This window comes from Pocillopora damicornis, chromosome 13 (genome assembly GCF_964200805.1).
Source record: "Pocillopora damicornis chromosome 13, jaPocDami1.2, whole genome shotgun sequence".
Lineage (NCBI taxonomy): Eukaryota > Metazoa > Cnidaria > Anthozoa > Scleractinia > Pocilloporidae > Pocillopora > Pocillopora damicornis.
Genome location: NC_142682.1, coordinates 5,797,094 through 5,818,247, shown reverse-complemented (window position 1 = coordinate 5,818,247; position 21,154 = coordinate 5,797,094). Strand labels below are relative to the sequence as shown.

Below are 21,154 nucleotides of genomic sequence, written 5' to 3'. Positions count from 1 at the left end.
GTAATTCCCCCAGTGTAGCTCACTGTTTGTTGATATCGCTTTCTTATGTTCATACATAAACGAGTCGATTTCGGAATTGAAAAAAAACTAATTTCAAGACTTTTAGCCTGCAAGGAAAAGTTGATATTCGAAAAATATGTAACAGTGTAGTTTGATCGTCCGGGTGAGTGTAGTCCTCAGAAGGACTGTTGTCTGTAGTGGTGACTGACGTTTCGACAACCTGAGCGGAAGTCATCATCATTATTGGCTGTAAGACTCAAGTGGCGTAGGTCAGTCGTGATTGGTCGGTTTGGATCCTTTAGTGAAATTAGGTCGTTCTTTTCGGCTCGTTTGTAATGTAACCATTTACTAGAAAAATATGGTTAAACACCAAAAGGGTATGTGTCTCCCCGGCGGGGAATCGAACCCCGGTCTCCCGCGTGACAGGCGGGGATACTCACCACTATACTACCGAGGACATTGCGTAGATTAATTATTATATTGTTAACAGGTGGATTTATTAATATTTCAAACATCTTTGATCCTTTCCGTTGCCAAGACTTACCTGACTAAAGAGAGTGCCCTCTGTAGGAATTAAATCAATGAAAGATTTCTTTTTAGCCTGCGCACTGATTTCCTTAATTCTGTCTCAGTCCAAGTTTGTTGTCTGGAATCAGAAAATTCTCACATTATTACATACACCAAACACGCGGAAGATCACAGGTTCATCTCCTAAGTTTTGTCCTCTCTTTATGTAGAAGGCAATTCACGCCTAAGAGTGTATTGTTACTCGAAGTTCGCTTAAAGATAAGTAATGCTTACACCTATAATGGTATAACAAAAAAAGTACCATTTTGATTATTGCTCAGAGGTCTGTCCGCTGACAGATTTACAGATTTTGGCTCAAAATTATGCTCCAACCAAACCAGAGTAGAACAGTGCACACAACAGTCAAACATCTGTGCATGGACAACGTACCCTTGTCGTGTGCTTTGCGCTGTCACAACCATGTTGTCTAACAGGAAATATAAGCAACCACGCAGGCCACTAAGTCTCGATGTTTCAAAAGCGTAGAACTTTTTAAGATAACTAAAGCTAAAAACAAAATATACGATAACATGGATTATATCTGTTAATCTGCCGAGAGATATCCTACGTTGAAGCAAAGCGTAAGAAAAAATGAGTCACGTGTTGCGACATAATAAGCCTTTATAAAAGGAGAACAAAAGGTGACTACAAAAAGTATTCACTATGTTTCTGGCAGGGCTCGAACCGGCGACCTTCCGCGTGTTAGGCGGATGTGATAACCACTACACTACAGAAACCACCCTGTTACGGTTTGGCCTCACAGAGCGCAGATTGCCTCTAGCCCCTGAAACGCATAGACTTTATTTCGACACGTTTGATGTTAAAACAACATTTGGCGTAAAAACTGAACTTTGCCGCTGCATTTTAACTTGTTGTCCTTTTGCCACAACGTTAGGATGATAAAATCTGCTCATTGGGGTCATTCCTGAAACACAAAAACGAAACGAAGTGCGGAGATACGCATTTAACCAAAAACCACAACCTGGAATACAGTCTTTTTGATCCCCCCTCCGCCCCCCCTAAAAACCACATGATCCTCAAATATTCTCTGCCCCTTTCCCCTCCCCCCCCCTCCCATAGACAATAACTGATCCTTCAGCTCACCGAAAAAAAAGTAAAATGCATGGAAATTGATTTTGATTTACAAAGACATTTCACCTCCCTTGTTCAACTATTTCCTGTCTTTCAGAAGCATAAGGGGAATCTTCTATAGGATATTTTTTCTTAACTAAAATACATGAAAGCTTTCATTGAAAAAAGAAAAAACGCAAAAGTTTAGGGTTCTTAAAGAACAAGGAAATGAATACATATGAATTACAGAACGTATGGTAATACAATTTCCATACATTTTTCAGGGGAAGTTTGACAATTTCCAAATGATTTTGACCGAAAGAGCACTCAACCGGACCTGTCCAGGAGTCGAACCCGGGACCTCTCGCACCCTAAGCGAGAATCATGCCACTAGACTAACAGGCCGGTCTGTGTACAAAGGGTATTTTTGTTACTGTTCTATTAAAAACAGGTGGATTGATACCTGTGTGCCATAACTTTGTCATAGATGGACTGATGTTCCTGGACTTTCGATCAGAGTCGCATTTCGGATCATTTTTCAAGTCTGATTGAGCACTTTTTAACTTGTGGGCATATCCTCAGGCATAGGAGGAGTCAGGAGCCCATTACTTGGAGCCTTCAACTGCTCTATATTTTTGTCATGGCATTTTCACAGACAAGTCTATTTTTAGTTCGAATTTACCGCGAACTAAGACTCCCCACGAGAGCACATCGACCAATCAAGATTAGCACCTGGTTAATTTTTAACTTTACTAGTTAATACATGGAAAGAAAAACAGCAGAGAGATGCAAGGCTTCTTGCGATAGTTCGAGTGCAGATTCACATGAACAAAGGCGTCCCAAGCTCACATCTCGATAAAAAGCAAACGATTAATTCATGTAAGCGTTACATGTTGTGTGACTCGGTGTAAATTTACGGAGGAACAGTTGATAATTTGAACATGCCGTAAGGAGTAGCATGGGGAACGAAATGTGGTCGATTTATATATATTCCCTTAGCTCCGGTTGGAGCATAGGCCATTAACCACTTCCGTCCTCCATCGGGTTCTGTCCTGGGCAAATCTTCCTAAAGTGGCCCAAGTGTGGCCCCAGTTTCTCATTTGGGACTCTACACCTCTTCTCCAGGAGTTCCTGGGACGATTTACAACGATAAATATTTCGAAATATGAACATTTTACACGTTAAATCAAAATAATTTATTCACATCTTTTGTGTCCGTTGTGGTTTCCGGCGTTCTCTGCCGTTTTAAGCTTGCTTTACCGACTTTTTTAAGAGTTTTTTTAAAAGCCTTAATGATGTCTTTGTGAGTTTCTTTTAAGAGTTTAATTTCTTTAAAAAAAGAATTAGCCATTGTTATCAAAAGCCACCAAACCATGATGGAGTATGGTCGTATCGTATATATGTTAACGCTTCTTGTTCCACTATTTCATTTTTCTGTTTCTACAACCTTACCTAAACAATAGTATGACTACTGCCTCACCATATTCATGGAGGCAAGCATGTGGAAAGTGAAGATTTCTATAATGAATAAACAGAAGGGAAGAACAAACATCTGAAATATGCTACATTTTTTGTTGACGTGAAACTAAAGTATTTATTGGGGTTCTCTTGCTTCAAAGTTTTTCTACAAATATGTTTCTGGCAAGGCTCGATCCTGCGACCTTCCGCGTGTGAGGCGGACGTGATAACCACTACACTACAAAAACCTGCTATATATGTTATGTTAAACACTTGAATCTACTTTCATATGGCCTGTAGAGTATCGTTATCAGATTTAACGCAACTAAATTCGGTAAAAAGCGAAAATAAGCGCCCTTCGGAACTATTTTAGATTTGCCTGCGTTTAAATCTAGGGATGTTATTAACAACCGAGAAACCGAATTAAGGTAAAAAATATTAAAAGATAAGTTTTTTGTTTGTCTCACGATGTAGTCACGTGTGATGTAGATCGTGACGTTTCGACTGCATACTGCTAGTCTTCTCCAGGCGACGAGGTCGACTGGTCATGCGTGATCTTATAAAGCATTATGCTCTGCTGTGATTAGTTGTTATTCAACAGCTCTGATTGGTGCATTTCGATCCTTGCTGTTCACTCAACGATTTGCTCCCTCGGCGGTCCGCTGTCTCACGGCTCTCCTGTTGTTGTGTTTTTTGATTGTGGGCATCCACGCTTGTAGAATTTCTATTCCACTATCCCTGTTGATGTTGTTAGGGTGAAGTCTTATGTGAATTGCCTCTTTGACCCTGCGCGTTTAGTAATAAGAGTCACGATCAATAAACTTTACTTCGTTCCAGAGTGGCTTGTGTCCGGTGTTGTGGGCATGCTCTCAAACGGCGGGGGTCTCGGTACGGGCGAGTCGAATGTCTCGATCGTGCTCCTTAATTCTGTCTTGCATAGGTCTTCCAGTCTCTCCGATGTACACCTTGCCGCATTCACAGGGAATCCTGTGAACTCGTCGGCGGGTTCGGCACTGTTGTTTGGTTTTGCCTGAAGAAGACTAGCAGTATGCAGTCGAAATGTCGCGATCTACATCACATGTGACTGCATCGTGATACAAACGAAAAAATTATCTTTTATTGCTATTCACCACGATGAATAACCACAACCTTTTCTACGAAATGAATTAAAGTAATGTTCCAGGTTCGGTACTCTTAGCAGAAAAAAACAGAAGTAATGGGATCTCTCCCTGAAATAACAAAATTCAGTGATACGTTAAAGACCTGTGAGGAACCAGAAACGGAAAACAAAATGAGATCTATCGTTTATGGTATTGCCGTCGTCATAAAGTTATCCTCGGGAAGTTTGACTTACCGGTCTGTTAATTTCGGGAAAGTTCTCCAAAAGGAGGGACTATCGGGCCTGTCCGGGAGTCGAACCCAGGACCTCTCGCACCCAAAGCGAGAATCATGCCACTAGACCAACAGGCCGGAGATGTCAAATGTGGTTTAGGAAGGGTATTTTCTTTATCAAGACTTGTAAGAGCTTCATCCAACAGAGGAGTCAGAGATCGAAGAGAGACTCGGACAGAAGGCTCTAAAGAAAGAACCAGAACTCTAAAAACATGACCAAATTCCAAGATCTGAGGTCGGCCATCTGAGATTGTCAGGGAGTATTACCACAGCGAACAGCTTCTCAAAGTTTACTTAGCTCCTGGTAAGGTAGTTGCATTTGAAAGAGGAGCTGTGCGAGCCAACCTCAACGTCAGGCAGAAACCCGCAAACAGGTCACCACTGCTCCACCATCAATCTCACCAATGAAACAAGTTTCTCCAAGTGACAGTTAGGGTGCGTACATCCCACACTGAAGGAAAGGTAATGAAGACAGACAGGAAATGAAGGCCACCCTTCAAATTATGCAAAATGGGGTAGTCCAGTCTACTTTTGTCATTTTCGGCTTAATGGTAAAGGCGTGACTGCACTTGATTTCCAACACGTGAGCATGTGAGCGCCACAGCTAGTAACTCTGTAACAGTATTTTTTACCGAACAATGAGCCATATAAAACATGCAACAAGGAAACAAAAGGATGTGAAGTGTAGGTGTAAAATACCGTCCCCGGGTGGGCTTGAACCACCAACTTTTCGGTTAACAGCCGAACGCGCTAACCGATTACGCCACGGAGACAACTAAATATGTATTGCCGTTGAGGAGTAGATTGCGTTTGCTAAATCTTAGATGCTTAGAGTCTTTAGAAAAATGACGAATCTATCAATTTTATACCTATCAATTTTCGGTATCAATCGATAGCAAGAGAAGGGAATTCGTTTATATAATATTGGGTATATATTGTGTTTATACTATTGCTAAATCTTAAATGTTTAGAGTCTTAAGAAAAAAGATAAATGTGTCAATTCTATACTTATCAATTCCTGGAATAAAATCGATAGCAAGAGAAGGGAAGTCGTTCACCATAAAAGTTTCATCTAATCCCAGTTCCACCGCGGCTTTCGTGTAGATCGCTATGGGATAGGTTGTTAGTATCAATAGGGGGTCAGAACATTTTCCACTGTTTCGTATTTTGTTTCGTAATTTGTTTAGGTGTATGATACATTTAAGTTTACAGACAGTTGTAAACTACATTCCTCAATTTTTTCGCTGCCTTTGCCATAACTGAAGTAATAATCCCTGGACTGTGTTTTGGGTTTAAGAACTGTATGAAGCTCTATATCATCCAACAACGACAAGCACTAGTTGCCACTCACGTTTTGAAGGCAGCTTTTAGCAAGTATGTCCTAACAGAATTAAGGCATTTTTATATCATTGCCTTGCTATATCAGACTCGCATTCCTCGGTTTTTTGTCAAACGCACAAAAAACTTCTTAGCTGTTTGGCCGGCTCCATCTCAAAAATTAACCCCTCAACAACACCATCTCCAAGAGAGGCGCCGTAGCTCAGGTGGTTAGAGCGCCTGTCTAGTAAACAGGAGGTCATGGGTTCAAATCCCACCGGTGCCTTTCGTTTTTCTTTTTGTCATAATTCTTTCTAATATACTTTCATAAATTGTCCCGTTTCCTGTGTCAAAAAACACTGGTAACAAGAGTGGTTCGAAAATAATGAAGACCAAAATAAAGCTCACTGCGTCAGAAAAAAACAGAAAATCACAAACGTTCAACATGGAAAAAAAAAAAAAACAACAACTGCCTGAATCTTCTCAAACACAAGTCAACAGAAAACTAGTGGCAAGTAGCCGAGCTTAAACAAGGGAAACTCAATTCCTCAAGGGTACTCAGAACTTTTCCTTAGTCCAAAAGCTCAAAAAAAACATATTTCTCCATCTCAACACCAAACTTAGTATTTACTATCTTTCCTATTCTATTTACGCGCAGGACCCTTTCGACATTGTTAATCTTAGCAATATGCAGGACACATGTTACATGTGGACCAAGCGATGACCCAGTGCAGCATTGTGTCCTTGTGGCTCAGGGCTAGAGAATCGGAGGGCGGAATCCGAAGATCTAAGGCTTAGCTTCTCGTGAGGACTCAGAACTTTTCCGTTTTCCTAAGCTTAAGACAAGACAAAAAAAAGACATCTTTCTCTCAGGAAAACTTAATAGGACGAAGAACAATTTTTTTTATTACATAAACAGCTTTAAACCCTCTCTCTACCAGCTCAAAAAGGATCCGATCGATAGTAGAACCTGGATCAAATTTACTCCATGGCATGGCTCGAACCCGCAACCTTCCGCGTATCAGGCTGACGTGTAACATCTTTACTTCGGAAGCCAAACGCACATATTCCTTTTAAATTTCGAAGCTATTTCAATATGGCCTGTTCAGTATCGTTATCAGATTTAACCGTAACTCAATTCGAAAAGCCCATTAGAAGCCAGATTTAATGAAATCTTATCATAGATATCAAGTCGGTGACGTTAATATGGCGCAAAAGAGAGACAGCACGGCGTAAGCTTTTGTAGTTCCTCTAGTGTAGCTCAATGTTTGTTATCGCTTCCTTATGTTCATGAAAAAACGAGTTGATTTCGGAATTAAAGAAAACTAATTTCAAAACTTTAAGCCTGCAGGGAAAATTTGATATTTGGAAAATATGGTTAAGCACAAAAACGGTATTCGTCTCCCCGGCGGGGAATCGAACCCCGGTCTCCCGCGTGACAGGCGGGGATACTCACCACTATACTACCGAGGATGTCACAGTAAACATGGTGTAAATACTATTTTTTTAATAAGTGGATTTATTAATATTTGATACGTCTTAAGTCTTTTCTGTTGCCAAGACTAACCTGGATAAAGAGGGTGCCCTCTGTAAGAATTAAATCATTTTAAGTGTTTTTTTAGCGAACACACTGATTTCCTTAGTTCTGTCTCAGTCCAAGTTTGTTGTCTGGAATCGGATAATACACCAAACACGCAGAAGATCACAGCTTCATCTCTTAAGTTTTGTCCTCATTATGTAGGAGGCAATTCAATCTTTTAAGATTGTATTGGTATTCGAAGTTCGCTTAAAGATGAGTAATGCTTACACTTATTATCAATAAAGGGCAAAATTACTGAGCGCTGATTGGTTGAGAGAGAGGGCATTTTTTTCTTAATCGAGGGCATTTTTAGTAATCAAGAGAGGGTCATGATTACCTGTTAATGATTGGCTAATCCGTTGCATAGCAACCGTTCGTTATCTTGAAATTTTGATTTTCTTTCGTATAAATTTTGCCCTTTATTGATAAACAAGTAATCCCATGAGACCTCGTACTATTAAGGATTAATTGGACTTGAGTTTTCAAAATTTTGGAAAACTCTCGTGCAATTAATCCTTAATAGTACTTGGCCTCATGTGATTACCTATACTAATGAGTATAACAAAAGACGTGGCCATTTTGATTACTGCTCAGTAGTCTGTCCGCTGACCGGTGACGTAACAGATTCTGGCTCATAATCAAGCTTGCACTCAAACCAGAGTAGAACAGAGCACACAGCAGTCAAACATCTGTGCATGGACAATGTACCCTTGTGGTGTGCTTTTGGGCTGTCACAACCATGTTGTCCAACAGGCAATATAAGCAACCACGCAAACCACTAAGTCTCGATGTTTCAAAAACGTAGAACTTTTTAAGATAACTGAAGCTAAAATCAAAATATACGATAACATAGATTATATATATTTCTTAATCTGCTGAGAGATATCTACGTTAAAACAAAGCGTAAGAAAAAATGAGCCACGCGTTGCGACATAATAAGCCTTTATAAAAGAAGGACAAAAGGTGATTACAAAAGGTATTCTCTATGTTTCTGGCAGAGCTCGAACCTGCGACCTTCCGCGTGTTAGGCGGATGTGATAACCACTACACTACAGAAACTACCCGGCTAAGACTTGGCCTCACAGAGCACAGATTGTCTCTAGCCCCTGAAATGCAAAGACTTAATTATAGTTTCGACGTGTTTGATGTTAAAACAACAGTTGACGTAAAAACTGGACCCCGCCGCTGCATTTTAACTTATTGTCTTTTTCCCACAACGTTAGGATAGTAAAATCTGCTCATTGGGGTCTTTCCTGAAACATAAAAACGAAACAAAGTGCGGAGATACGCATTTAACAAGAAACTGCAACCCGGAATACAGCCTTTCTGATCCCCCCCTCCGCACCCCCCCCCCCAAAAAAAAAAAACCATATGATCCTCAAATATTCTCTAGAAAGGGTATTTTTATTATTATTCTACTGAAACAGGTAGATTGATACCTGTGTGCCATAACTTTGTTATGGATGGACTGGTGTTCCTGGACTTTCGATCAGAGTCGCATTTCTGATCATTTTTCAAGTCTGACTGAGCACTTGTTTAACTTGGGGGCGTATCCTCAGGCATAAGAGGAGTCAGGAACCCATTACTTGGAGCCTTCAACTGTTCCATATTTTTGTCACGGCGTTTTCACAGACAAGTCTATCTTCAGTTTGAATTTACTGCGAACTAGGACTCCCCACGAGAGCACATCGACCAATCAAGATTAGCGCCTGGTTAATTTCTAACTTTACTCGTTAATGTATGGAAAGAAAAACAGCAGAAAGATGCAAGGCTTCTTGCGATAGTTCGAGTGCAGATTCACATGAACAAAGGTGTCCCAAGCTCACGTCTCGATAAAAAGCATTAATTCATGTATGCGTAACATGTTGTGTGACTCGGTGTTAACTTACGGAGGAACAGTTGATAATTTGAACATGCTATAAGGAGTAGCATAGGGAACGAAATATGGTCGATTTACAACGATAAATATTTCGAAATATGAACATTTTACACGTTAAATCAATAGAATTTACTCACATCTTTTGTGTCCGTTGTGGTTTCCGGCGTTCTCTGCCGTTGTAAGCTTCCTTTACCGACTTTTTTAAGAGTTTCTTTAAGAGCCTTAAAGAGTCTTTGTGAGTTTCTTTTAAGAGTTTAATTTCTTTAAAAAAAAGAATTAGCCATTGTTATCAAGACCCACCAAACCATGATGGAGTATGGTCATATCATATATATGTTCACGCATCTTGTTCCATTATTTTATTTTTCTGTTTCTACAACCTGACCTGAACAATAGTATGCCTACTGCCTCACCATATTCGCGGAGGTAAATAAGTGGAAAGTCAAGATTTCTATAGTAAATAAACAGGAGGGAAGAACAAACATCTGAAATGTGTCACATTCTTGGTCGAGGTAAGACTTAAGTATTTATAAGGACTCTCTTGCTTCAAAGTTTTTCTAAAAGTATGTTTCTGGCAAGGCTCGAACCTGCGACCTTCCGCGTGTGAGGCGGATGTGATAACCACTACACTACAGAAACCTGCTATTTATGTTATGTTAACACTTGAATCTACTTTAATATGGCCTGTAGAGTATCGTTATCAGATTTAACACAACTAAATTCGGAAAAAAGCGAAAATAACCGCCCTTCGGAATTTTTTTAGATTCGCCTGCGTTTAAATCAAGGGATGTTATTAACAACCGAGAAACTGAATTAGGGTGATAAAAATAAAAGCTAAGTTTTTCGTTTGTCTCACGATGTAGTCACGTGTGATGTAGATCGTGACGTTTCGACTGCATGCTGCTAGTCTTCTTCAGGTGACGATGATGAACAACTAATCACAGCGATGCTCTGCTATGATTAGTTGTTATTCAACAGCTTTGATTGGTGCATTTCGATCCTTGCTGTTCCCTCGGTGATTTGCTCTCTTGGCGGTCCGCTGTCGCACGGCTCTCCTGTTGTTGTTGTTGTTTTTGTCGTGGGCATCCACGCTTCTGGAATTTCTATTCCACTATCCCTGCTGATGTTGTTAGGGTGAAGTCTTACATGAATTGCCCCTTTGACCCTGCGCGTGTAGTAATAAGGGTCACGATCAATAAACTTTACTCTGTTCCAGAGCGGCTTGTGTTCGGTCGACAGCATCTTTTGGTCGTACTAACTGAGATCTTAGCGTGGTCTCAGACTTGAAAACCTACGCCTTGTTGTTGTAGGCAACGGCGAAGCTGTTAGGAAAGACCTTTGACATAAGGCAAAACCGCACTAGTAGTAACTCGTTGGCGGGTTCGGCACTGCTGTTTGGTTTTGCCTGAAGAAGACTAGCAGTATGCAGTCGAAACGTCGCGATCTACATCACGCGTGACTACGTCGTAAGACAAACGAAAAACACGATGAATAACCACAACCTTTTCTACGAAATGAATTAAGATAATGTTCCAAGTTTGGTACTCTTAACAGAAAAAAAAAACAGAAGTAATGGGAGCTCTCCTTGAAAAAACAAAACTCAGCGGTACGTTAAGGGCTTGTGAGGAACCAGAAACGGAAAACAAAATGAGATCTATCTTTTATGGTATTGCCGTCGTCATAAAGTTATCTAAGGGAAGTTTGACCAACCGGTCTGTTAATTTCGAGAAAGTTTTCCAAAAGGAGAGACTATCGGGCCTGTCCGGGAGTCGAACCCGGGACCTCTCGCACCCAAAGCGAGAATCATGCCACTAGACCAACAGGCCGGAGATGTCAAATGTGGTTTAGGAAGGGTAATTTATTCATTGCTGTTATATAAGCAGGTGGATTAATACCTGCGTCATGAAAAGACCAGAGTTACTGGTGTTTTGATCATGATCGCACTTCGAAACATTGTTTAAGTCTAAATGACAACCTCAGCCGGTTTACAAGAAGTGTACATTAAAGGAAGTATTGTCACAGCGAACGGCTTCTCAAAGTTTACCTAGCTCCTGGTAAGGTAGTTGCATTTGAAAGAGGAGCTCTGCGAGCCAAACTCCATGTCAGGCAGAAACCCGCAAATAAGTCACCACTGCTCCACCATCAATCTCACCAATGAAACAAGCTTCTTCAAACAAATGACAGTTGGGGTGTGTTCATCCCCCACTAAAGGAGAAATAATGAAGACAGATAGGAAATGAAGCCCAGCCTTCGAATTATGAAAACTGGAGTATTCCAGTCTACTTTTGTCTTTTTCAGCTCAATGGTAAAGGCGTGACTGCACTTGATTTCCAACACGTGAGCATCTGAGTGCCACAGCTAGTAACTCTGTAACAGCTAACAGAACGGTTAATATTTCTTACCGAGAAATGTGCCATATAAAACATGCAACAAGAAAAGAAAAGGGTTGGCTGAGGTGTAAAATATCGTCCCCGGGTGGGCTTGAACCACCAACCTTTCGGTTAACAGCCGAACGCGCTAACCGATTGCTCCACGGAGACAACCGAATATGTGTTGCCATTAAGGAGTAGATTGTGCTTGTTAGATCTTAGATGTTTAGAGTCTTTAGAAAAATGACGAATGTATCAGTTTTATAATTATCACTTTTCGGTATTAATCGATAGCAAAGGAGGGAATTCGTTCATCATAAAAATTTCATCTAATCCCAGTTCCACCGCGGCTTTCGTGTAGTCCACTCCGAGATAGGTTGTTAGTATCAGTAGGGGGTCAGAACATTTTCCACAGTTTCGTATTTTGTTTCGTAATTTGTTTAGGTGTATGATACATTGAAGTTTACAGACGGTTGTTAACTACATTCCTCAATTTTTTCGCTGCCTTTGTCATAACTAAAGTAATGATCCCTGGACTGTGTTTTGGGTTTAAGAACTGTATGAAGCACTCTATCATCCAACAACGACAAGTACCAGTTGTCACTCACGTTTTGAAGGCAGCTTTTAGCAAGTATGTCCTAATAGAATTAAGGCATTTTTATATCATTGCCTTGCTATATCAGCCTCGCATTCCTCGGTTCTTAGCTGTTTGGCCGGCTTCATCTCAACAATTAACCCTTCTACAATACCATCTGCAAGAGAGGCGCCGTAGCTCAGGTGGTTAGAGCGCCTGTCTAGTAAACAGGAGGTCATGGGTTCAAATCCCACCGGTGCCTTTCGTTTTTCTTTTTGTCATAATTTTATCTAATATACTTTCATAAATTGTTCCGTTTCCTGTGTCAAAAAACACTGGTAACAAGAGTGGTTCGAAAATAATGAAGACCAAAATAAAGCTCACTGCGTCAGAAAAAAACAGAAAATCCCAAACGTTCAACATGGAAAAAAAAAACAACAACTGCCTGAATCTTCTCAAACACAAGTCAACAGAAAACTAGTGGCAAGTAGCCGAGCTTAAACAAGGGAAACTCAATTCCTCAAGGGTATTCAGAACTTTTCCTTTGTCCAAAAGCTCAAAAAAAACATATTTCTCCATCTCAACACCAAACTTAGTATTTACTATCTTTCCTATTCTATTTACACGCAGGACCCTTGCGACATTGTTAATCTTAGCAATATGCAGGACACATGTCACGTGTGGACCAAGCGATGACCCATTGCAGCGTTGTGTCCTTGTGGCTCAGGGCTAGAGAATCCGAGGGCGGAATCCGAAGGTTTAGCTTCTCGTGAGGACTCAGAACTTTTCCGTTTTTTTAAGCTTGAGACAAGACAAAAAATTAAATCTTTCTCTCAGGGAAACTTAATAGGACGAAGAACAATTTTTTTTAATTACATAAACAGCTTTAAACCCTCTCTCTACCAGCTCAAAAAGAATCCGATCGATAGCAGAACCTGGATCAAATTTACTCCACGGCATGGCTCGAACCCGCGACCTTCCGCGTATCAGGCTGACGTGTAACCTCTTTACTTCGGAAGCCAAACGTACATATTCCTTTTAAATTTTCGAAGCTATTTCAATATGGCCTGTTCAGTATCGTTATCAAATTTAACCGTAACTCAATTCAAAAAGCCCATTAGAAGCCAGATTTAATGAAATCTTATCATAGATATCAAGTCGATGACGTTAATATGGCGCAAAAGAGATTTTCGCGCTGACAGCACTGCGTAAGCTTTTGTAATTCCTCTAATGTAGCTCACTGTTTGTTATCGCTACCTTATGTTCATGAAAAAACGAGTTGATTTCGGAATTAAAGAAAACTAATTTCAAAACTTTTAGCCCGCAGGGAAAAGCACAAAAACGGTACGCGTCTCCCCGGCGGGGAATCGAACCCCGGTCTCCCGCGTGACAGGCGGGGATACTCACCACTATACTACCGAGGATGTCACACTTATATATTTGATACGTCTTTAGTCCTTTCTGTTGCCAAGACTAACCTGGCTAAAGAGGGTGCCCTCTGTAGGAATTAAATCATTTTAAGTGTTTTTTTAGCGAACGTACTGATTTCCTTAATTCTGTCTCAGTCCAAGTTTGTTGTCTGGAATCGTATAATACACCAAACACGCAGAAGATCACAGCTTCATCTCTTAAGTTTTGTCCTCATTATGTAGGAGGCAATTCACGCCTAAGACGTGGCCATTTTGACTATCGCTCAGAAGTCTGTCCGCTGACCGGTGACGTAACAGATTCTGGCTCATAATTAAGCTTGCACTCAAACCAGAGTAGAACAGGGCACACAGCAGTCAAACATCTGTGCATGGACAACGTACCCTTATCGTGTGTTTTTGGGCTGTCACAGCCATGTTGTCCAACAGGAAATATAAGCAATCACGCAAGCCACTAAGTCTCGATGTTTCAAAAACGTAAAACTTTTTAAGATCACTGAAGCTAAAATAAAAATATACGATAACATAGATTATATATATTGGTTAATCTGCGGAGAGATATCCTACGTTAAAACAAAGCGTAAGAAAAAATGAGCCACGCGTTGCGACATAATAAGCCTTTATAAAAGAAGGACAAAAGGTGATTACAAAAGGTATTCACTATGTTTCTGGCAGGGCTCGAACCTGCGACCTTCCACGTGTTAGGCGGATGTGATAACCACTACACTACAGAAACTACCCTGCTAAAACTTGGCCTCACAGAGCACAGATTGTCTCTAGCCCCTGAAATGCATAGACTTCATTATAATTTCGACATGTTTGATGTTAAAACAACAGTTGGCGTAAAAACTGGACCCCGCCGCTGCATTTTAACTTGTTGTCCTCTTCCCACAACGTTAGGATAGTAAAATCTGCTCATTGGGGTCATTCCTGAAACACATAAACGAAACGAAGTGCGGAGATACGCATTTAACTAGAAACCACAACCCGGAATACAGCCTTTCTGATCCCCCCTCCGCCCTCCCTATAAACCATATGATCCTCAAATATTCTCTATCCCTTTCCCCTCCCCCCATCCCAATAGACAATAACTGATCCTTGAGCTCATCGAAAAAAGAGTAAGATGCATGGAAATTGATTTTGATTTACAAAAGACATTTCACCTCCCATGTTCAGCCATTTCCTATCTTTCAGAAGCATAAGGCGAGTCTTCAATAAGAAATATTTTCATAACTAAAATACACGAAAGCTTTCATTGAAAAAAGAAAAAACGCGAAGGTTTAGGGCTCTTGAAGAACAAGGAAACGAATACATATGAATTACACAACGTATGGTAATACAACTTCCATACATTTTTCAAGGGAAGTTTGACAACTTCCAAATGGTTTTGACCAGAAGAGCCCACAACCGGGCCTGTCCAGGAGTCAAACCCGGAACCTCTCGCACCCTAAGCGAGAATCATGCCACTAGACTAACAGGCCGGTCAGTGTAGAAACGGTATTTTTATTATTGATGTACTAAAAACGGGTGGATTGATACCTGTGTGCCATAACTTTGTCATGGATGGACTGGCGTTCCTGGACTTTCGATCAGCGTCGCATTTCTGATCATTTTTCAAGTTTAATTGAGCACTTGTTTAACTTGGGGGCGTATCCTCAGGCATAAGAGGAGTCAGGAGCCCATTACTTGGAGCCTTCAACTGCTCTATATTTTTGTCATGCCATTTTCACAGACAAGTCTATTTTTAGTTCGAATTTACCGCGAACTAAGACTCCCCACGAGAGCACATCGACCAATCAAGATTAGCACCTGGTTAATTTCTAACTTTCTCGTTAATATATCGAAAGAAAAACAGCAGAGAGATGCAAGGCTTCTTGCGATAGTTCGAGTGCAGATTCACGTGAACAAAGGCGTCCCAAGCTCACATCTCGATAAAAAAAGCAAACGACTGATTCATGTAAGCGTTACATGTTGTGTGACTCGGTGTTAACTTACGGAGAAACCGTTGATAATTTGAACATGCTGTAAGGAGTAGCATAGGGAACGAAATATGGTCGATTTACAACGATAAATATTTCGAAAAAGGAACATTTTACACGTTAAATCAATAGAATTTACTCACATCTTTTGTGTCCGTTGTGGTTTCCGGCGTTCTCTGCCGTTTTAAGCTTGCTTTACCGACTCTTTTAAGAGTTTCTTTAAGAGCCTTAAAGAGTCTTTGTGAGTTTCTTTTAAGAGTTTAATTTCTTCAAAAAAAAGAATTAGCCATTGTTATCAAAAGCCACCAAACCATGATGGAGTATGGTCGTATCATATACATATGTTAACGCTTCTTGTTCCATCATTTCATTTTTCTATTTCTACAACCTGAGCTGAACAATAGTATGACTCCTGCCTCACCATATTTATGGAGGCAAATTTGTGGAAAGTGAAGATCTCCAAAACGAATAAACAGGAGGAAAAGAACAAACATCTGAAATGTGTTACATTCTTGATCGAGGTAAAACTAAAGCATTTATTCTCTTGCTTTAAAGCTTTTCTAAAAGAATGTTTCTGGCAGGGCTCGAACCTGTGACCTTCCTCGTGTGAGGCGGACGTGACGACCACTACACTACAGAAACCGTAGTTTGCACGGTAATTTAGTTGCATTAACTCAGATAACTATCGTTATCTGAGTTAATGCAACTAAATTCGGAAAAAGCAAAAATAACCACCCTTCGGAATTCTTTTAGATTTGCCTGCGTTTAAATCAAGGGATATTATTAACAACCGAAAAAATGGCTTAAGGTAATAAAAATAAAAGATAACTTTGTCGTTTGTCCCACGATGTAGTCACGTGTGATGTAGATCGCCAAGGCTTCTTGCGATAGTTCAGTCTTCTTTAGGCGATGAGGTCGACTGGTCATGCGTCATCTCATAAAGCATGATGCTCTACTCTGATTAGTTGTTATTCAACAGCTCTGATTAGTGCATTTCGATCCTTGCTGTTCACTCAATGATTTGCTCCCTCGGCGGTCCGCTGTCGCACGGCTCTCCTGCCGTTGTGTTTTTTTTTTTATCGTGGGTTTCCACGCTTCTGAAATTTCTATTCCACTATCCACTATGTTGTTAGGGTGAAGTCTTATATGAATTGCCTCTTTGACCTTGCGCGTGTAGTAATATGGGTCACGATCAATAAACTTTACTTCGTTCCAGAGTGGCTTGTGTCCGGTGTTGTGGGCATGCTCTCAAACGGCGGAGGTCTCGGTACGGGCGAGTCGAATGTCTCGATCGTGCTCCTTAATTCTGTCTTGCATAGGTCTTCCAGTCTCTCCGATGTACACCTTGCCGCATTTACAGGGAATCCTGTAAACTACGCCATCCTGTTTAGCCGGGTCGACAGCGTCTTTTGGTCGTACTAACTGAGATCTAAGCGTCGCCTCCGACATGAAAACAGCGCGTACGCCTTGTTCTTGTAAGCAACGTCGAAGCTGTCCGGACAGATCTTTGACATAAGGCAAAACCGCAGTAGCTTTGAACTCTTTGGCGGGTTCGGCACTGTTGTTTGGTTTTGCCTGAAGAAGACTAGCAGTATGCAGTCGAAATGTCGCGATCCACATCACACGTGACTACATCGAGAGACAAACGAAAAACTTATCTTTTATTGCTATTCACCACGATGAATAACCACAACCTTTTTTACGAAATGAATTAAGATAATGTTCCAGGTTCGGTACTCTTAACAGAAAAAAAGCAGAAGTAATGGGAGCTCTCTTTGAAATAACAAAATTCAGTGGTACGTTAAGGGCTTGTGAGCAACCAGAAACGGAAAACAAAATGAGATCTATCTTTTATGGTATTGCCGTCGTCATAAAGTTATCCTCGGGAAGTTTGGCTTACCGGTCTGTTAATTTCGGGAAGGTTCTCCAAAAGGAAAGGAAAGGAAAGGAAGTCGAACCCGGGACCTCTCGCACCTAAAGCGGGAATCATGCCACTAGACCAACAGGCCGGACATGGTTTAGGAAGGGTATTTTATTCATTGCTGTTATTAAAGCGGGTGGATTAACACCTGCGTCATGAACAGACTAGTGTTACGAGTGTTTTGATCATAGTCGCACTTGGGAACATTGTTCAAGTCTAAATGACAACCTTAAGACTGCAAAACAAGTTCTTTATCGGACGAAAGGATCAATAAATCCAAAGACGATCAATGGAATGCACTAATTGTCACTCAAGACTTGTGAGAGCTTCATCCTACAGAGGAGTCAGAGCTCGAAGAGAGCCTCGGACAGAAGGCTCTAAAGAAAGTACCAGAACTCTACCACAGCGAACAGCTTCTCAAAGTTTACGTAGCTCCTGGTAAGGTAGTTGCATTTGAAAGAGGAGCTGTGCGAGCCATCCTCAACGTCAGGCAGAAACCCGCAAATAAGTCACCACTGCTCCACCATCAATCTCACCAATGAAACAAGCTTCTCCAAGTGACAGTTAGGGTGCGTACATCCCACACTGAAGGAAAGGTAATGGAGACAGATAGGAAATGAAGCCCAGCCTTCAAATTATGCAAACTGGGGTATTCCATTCTACTTTTGTCTTTTTCAGCTTAATGGTAAAGGCGTGACGGCACTTGATTTCCAACACATGAGCATGTGAGCGCCACAGCTAGTAACTCTGTAACAGCTAACACAACGGTTAATATTTTTTTACTGAGAAATGAGCCATATAAAATTAAACATGCAACTAGGAAACAAAAGGGTGTGAAGTTCAGGTGTAAAATGCCGTCCCCGGGTGGGCTTGAGCCACCAACCTTTCGGTTAACAGCCGAACGCGCTAACCGATTGCGCCACGGAGACAAGGAGTTAACGAGTAGATTGTGTTTGCTATATCTTAGATGTTTAGAGTCTTTAGAAAAATGACGAATGTATCAATTTTATACTTATCAATTTTCGGTATCAATCGATAGCAAGAGAAGGGAAGTCTTTCATCATAAAAGTTTCATCTAATCCCAGTTCCACCGCGGCTTTCGTGTAGATCACTCTGGGATAGGTTGTTATTATTAGTAGGGGGTCAGAACATTTTCCACTGTTTCACTATGATTTTGTACCGTGACTGAGTCACGTATTTGTTTAGGTGTATGATACCTTGAAGTTTACAGACGGTTGTAAACTACATTCCTCAGTTTTTTGCTGCCTTTGCCATGTAGTAATGATCCTGGACTGTGTTTTGGGTTTAAGAACTGTATGAAGCTCTATATCATCCAACAACGACAAGCACAGTTGCCACTCACGTTTTGAAGGCAGCTTTTGGCAAGCATGTCCTAACAGAATTAAGACATTTTTATATCATTGCCTTATGTCAGCCTCGCATTCCTCGGTTTTTTTGTCAAACGCACAAAAAACTTCTAAACTGTTTGGCCGGCTCCATCTAAAATCTAACCTCTCCAAGCGAGGCGCCGTAGCTCAGTTGGTTAGAGCGCCTGTCTAGTAAACAGGAGGTCATGGGTTCAAATCCCATCGGTGCATTTCGTTTTTCTTTTTGTCATAATTTTTATTTCATATACTTTCATAAATTGCTCCGTTTCCTGTGTCAAAAAACACTGGTAACAAGAGTGGTTCGAAAGTAATGAAGACCAAAATAAAGCTCACTGCGTCAGAAAAAAAAAACAACAGAAAATCACAAACGTTCAACATGGAGTTAAAAAAAACAACAACTGCCTGAATCTTCTTAAACACGAGTCAACAGAAAACTAGTGGCAAGTAACCGAGCTTAAACAAGGGAAACTCAATTCCTCAACGGTACTCAGAACTTTCCCTTTGTCCAAAAGCTCAAAAAAAACATATTTCTCCATCTCATCACCAAACTTAGTATTTATTATCTTTCCTATTCTATTTACACGCAGGAGCCTTTCGACATTGTTAATCTTAGCAATATGCAGGACAAATGCGGACCTAGCGATGACCCAGTGCAGCGTTGTGTCATTGTGGCTCAGGGCTAGAGAATTGGAGGGCGGAATCCGAAGATCTAGGGTTTAGCTTCTCATTAGGACTCAGAACTTTTCCGTTTTCCTAAGCTTGAGACAAGACAAAAGAAAAACATCTTTCTCTCAGGGAAACTTAATAGGACGAAGAACAATTTTTTTATTAGATAAACAGCTTTAAACTCTCTCTCTACCAGCTCAAAAAGGATCCGATCGATAGCAGAACCTGGATCAAATTTACTCCAATTTTTATTGCTGCAAGGGGGAAATAAAGTTTATCCTCAGAGGATCGCTAGTGATACCATAGTGAAATGCTACACCCGTCCGCTTATGATCTGAAGTAAGTACATCAAGAGAGGATAACCTCTCTTGGCTACGTTTTCTTTATGAATTGACGCACTTATTAAGACTCTATTGCTTTAAAAAAAATTCTTTTTCGGGAAAAAATTTTTTCTGGCATGGCTCGAGCCTGCGACCTTCCATGTATCAGGCTGACGTGCAACCTCTTTCCTTCGGAAGCCAAACGCACATATTCCATTTAAGTTTTCGAAGTTATTTCAATATTGCTTGTTCAGAATCGTTATCAGATTTAACCATAACGCAATTCGAAAAAGCCGAGTAAGAGCCAAATTTAATGATCTCCTTTCATAGATATCAAGTCGGTGACGTTAATATGGCGCGAAAGAGATTTTCGTGTTGACAGCACAGCGTAATCTTTTGTAATTCCTCCACTGCAGCTCACTGTTTGTTGATATCGCTTTCCTATGTTCATGAAAAAACAAGTTGATTTCGGGATTAGCCTGTAGAGAAAAGTTGGTATTCGAAAAATACGGCTAAACACAAAATAGATGCGCGTCTCCACGACGGGGAATCGAACCCCGGTTTCCCGCGTGACAGGCGGGGATACTCACCACTATACTACCGAGGATCTCACTACGTATGTAGTGTAAATACTATTTTGTTAATAGGTGGTTTTATGGATACGTGTTTAGTCCTTTCTGTTGCCAAGACTTACCTGACTAAAGAGAGTGCCCTCTGTAGGAACTAAATTAATTTATGTTTTTTTTTTAGCCTGCGCTCTGATTTCCTTAATTCTGTGTCAGTCCAAGTTTGTTGTCTGGAATCGGATAATTCCTTCATTATACAGTAAATGGTTTGAACCCGGGGGTAACATGTAATAGTGTAGTTTGATCGTCCGGGTGAGTGTAGTCCTGAGAAGGACTGTTGTCGGTATTGGTGACTGACGTTTCGACAACCTGAGTGGAAGTCATCATCAGAGTCAAGTGAAAGGTTGTTGTCAGTCAAATGTACTTAGTCCAGTTTGTGTACACTGATTGGTCAGTTTTGCCTTGATGTTATCGGCTGTAAGACTCAAGTGGCGTAGGTCAGTCGTGATTGGTCGGTTTGGATCCGTTAGTGAAGTTAGGTCGTTCTGTTCGGTTCGTTTGTAATGTTAAAGTGGTGGATGAGTCGTTTGTATGGTGCAGGTAGTGGTTGACACCTGTTGAGGGGAGTCTGTTCCAAGTTAATAAACCAGCTTTCCAGGGTCAGTCGTTGAAAGTAGTTGG

At 40.8% G+C, this 21,154-nt stretch overlaps 19 non-coding genes and 1 pseudogene across 19 annotated transcripts; 3 read left to right on the top strand and 17 right to left on the bottom strand.

Annotated features, from left to right (window-relative positions):
- Positions 1 to 385: 385 nt before the first annotated feature.
- Trnad-guc (transfer RNA aspartic acid (anticodon GUC)) lies at positions 386 to 457 on the bottom strand. Its single transcript has one exon. It is a non-coding gene; the product is annotated as a tRNA-Asp (tRNA).
- A 774-nt stretch (positions 458 to 1,231) lies between these two features.
- On the bottom strand, positions 1,232 to 1,304 carry Trnav-aac (transfer RNA valine (anticodon AAC)). Its single transcript has one exon. It is a non-coding gene; the product is annotated as a tRNA-Val (tRNA).
- A 667-nt stretch (positions 1,305 to 1,971) lies between these two features.
- On the bottom strand, positions 1,972 to 2,043 carry Trnap-agg (transfer RNA proline (anticodon AGG)). The gene has a single exon. It is a non-coding gene; the product is annotated as a tRNA-Pro (tRNA).
- Positions 2,044 to 3,271: 1,228 nt separating this feature from the next.
- Trnav-cac (transfer RNA valine (anticodon CAC)) lies at positions 3,272 to 3,344 on the bottom strand. The gene has a single exon. It is a non-coding gene; the product is annotated as a tRNA-Val (tRNA).
- Positions 3,345 to 4,494: 1,150 nt separating this feature from the next.
- On the bottom strand, positions 4,495 to 4,566 carry Trnap-ugg (transfer RNA proline (anticodon UGG)). The gene has a single exon. It is a non-coding gene; the product is annotated as a tRNA-Pro (tRNA).
- Positions 4,567 to 5,187: 621 nt separating this feature from the next.
- Trnan-guu (transfer RNA asparagine (anticodon GUU)) lies at positions 5,188 to 5,261 on the bottom strand. Its single transcript has one exon. It is a non-coding gene; the product is annotated as a tRNA-Asn (tRNA).
- A 756-nt stretch (positions 5,262 to 6,017) lies between these two features.
- Trnat-agu (transfer RNA threonine (anticodon AGU)) lies at positions 6,018 to 6,091 on the top strand. The gene has a single exon. It is a non-coding gene; the product is annotated as a tRNA-Thr (tRNA).
- A 1,115-nt stretch (positions 6,092 to 7,206) lies between these two features.
- On the bottom strand, positions 7,207 to 7,278 carry Trnad-guc (transfer RNA aspartic acid (anticodon GUC)). The gene has a single exon. It is a non-coding gene; the product is annotated as a tRNA-Asp (tRNA).
- Positions 7,279 to 8,370: 1,092 nt separating this feature from the next.
- Positions 8,371 to 8,443, bottom strand: Trnav-aac (transfer RNA valine (anticodon AAC)). The gene has a single exon. It is a non-coding gene; the product is annotated as a tRNA-Val (tRNA).
- A 1,386-nt stretch (positions 8,444 to 9,829) lies between these two features.
- Trnav-cac (transfer RNA valine (anticodon CAC)) lies at positions 9,830 to 9,902 on the bottom strand. Its single transcript has one exon. It is a non-coding gene; the product is annotated as a tRNA-Val (tRNA).
- Positions 9,903 to 11,017: 1,115 nt separating this feature from the next.
- Positions 11,018 to 11,089, bottom strand: Trnap-ugg (transfer RNA proline (anticodon UGG)). Its single transcript has one exon. It is a non-coding gene; the product is annotated as a tRNA-Pro (tRNA).
- Positions 11,090 to 11,729: 640 nt separating this feature from the next.
- Trnan-guu (transfer RNA asparagine (anticodon GUU)) lies at positions 11,730 to 11,803 on the bottom strand. Its single transcript has one exon. It is a non-coding gene; the product is annotated as a tRNA-Asn (tRNA).
- Positions 11,804 to 12,394: 591 nt separating this feature from the next.
- Positions 12,395 to 12,468, top strand: Trnat-agu (transfer RNA threonine (anticodon AGU)). Its single transcript has one exon. It is a non-coding gene; the product is annotated as a tRNA-Thr (tRNA).
- Positions 12,469 to 13,558: 1,090 nt separating this feature from the next.
- Trnad-guc (transfer RNA aspartic acid (anticodon GUC)) lies at positions 13,559 to 13,630 on the bottom strand. The gene has a single exon. It is a non-coding gene; the product is annotated as a tRNA-Asp (tRNA).
- A 666-nt stretch (positions 13,631 to 14,296) lies between these two features.
- Trnav-aac (transfer RNA valine (anticodon AAC)) lies at positions 14,297 to 14,369 on the bottom strand. The gene has a single exon. It is a non-coding gene; the product is annotated as a tRNA-Val (tRNA).
- Positions 14,370 to 16,181: 1,812 nt separating this feature from the next.
- Trnav-cac (transfer RNA valine (anticodon CAC)) lies at positions 16,182 to 16,254 on the bottom strand. The gene has a single exon. It is a non-coding gene; the product is annotated as a tRNA-Val (tRNA).
- Positions 16,255 to 16,584: 330 nt separating this feature from the next.
- LOC149035163 (uncharacterized) lies at positions 16,585 to 17,232 on the bottom strand (annotated as a pseudogene).
- A 1,156-nt stretch (positions 17,233 to 18,388) lies between these two features.
- On the bottom strand, positions 18,389 to 18,462 carry Trnan-guu (transfer RNA asparagine (anticodon GUU)). Its single transcript has one exon. It is a non-coding gene; the product is annotated as a tRNA-Asn (tRNA).
- Positions 18,463 to 19,057: 595 nt separating this feature from the next.
- Trnat-agu (transfer RNA threonine (anticodon AGU)) lies at positions 19,058 to 19,131 on the top strand. The gene has a single exon. It is a non-coding gene; the product is annotated as a tRNA-Thr (tRNA).
- A 1,311-nt stretch (positions 19,132 to 20,442) lies between these two features.
- Trnad-guc (transfer RNA aspartic acid (anticodon GUC)) lies at positions 20,443 to 20,514 on the bottom strand. Its single transcript has one exon. It is a non-coding gene; the product is annotated as a tRNA-Asp (tRNA).
- Positions 20,515 to 21,154: the final 640 nt, after the last annotated feature.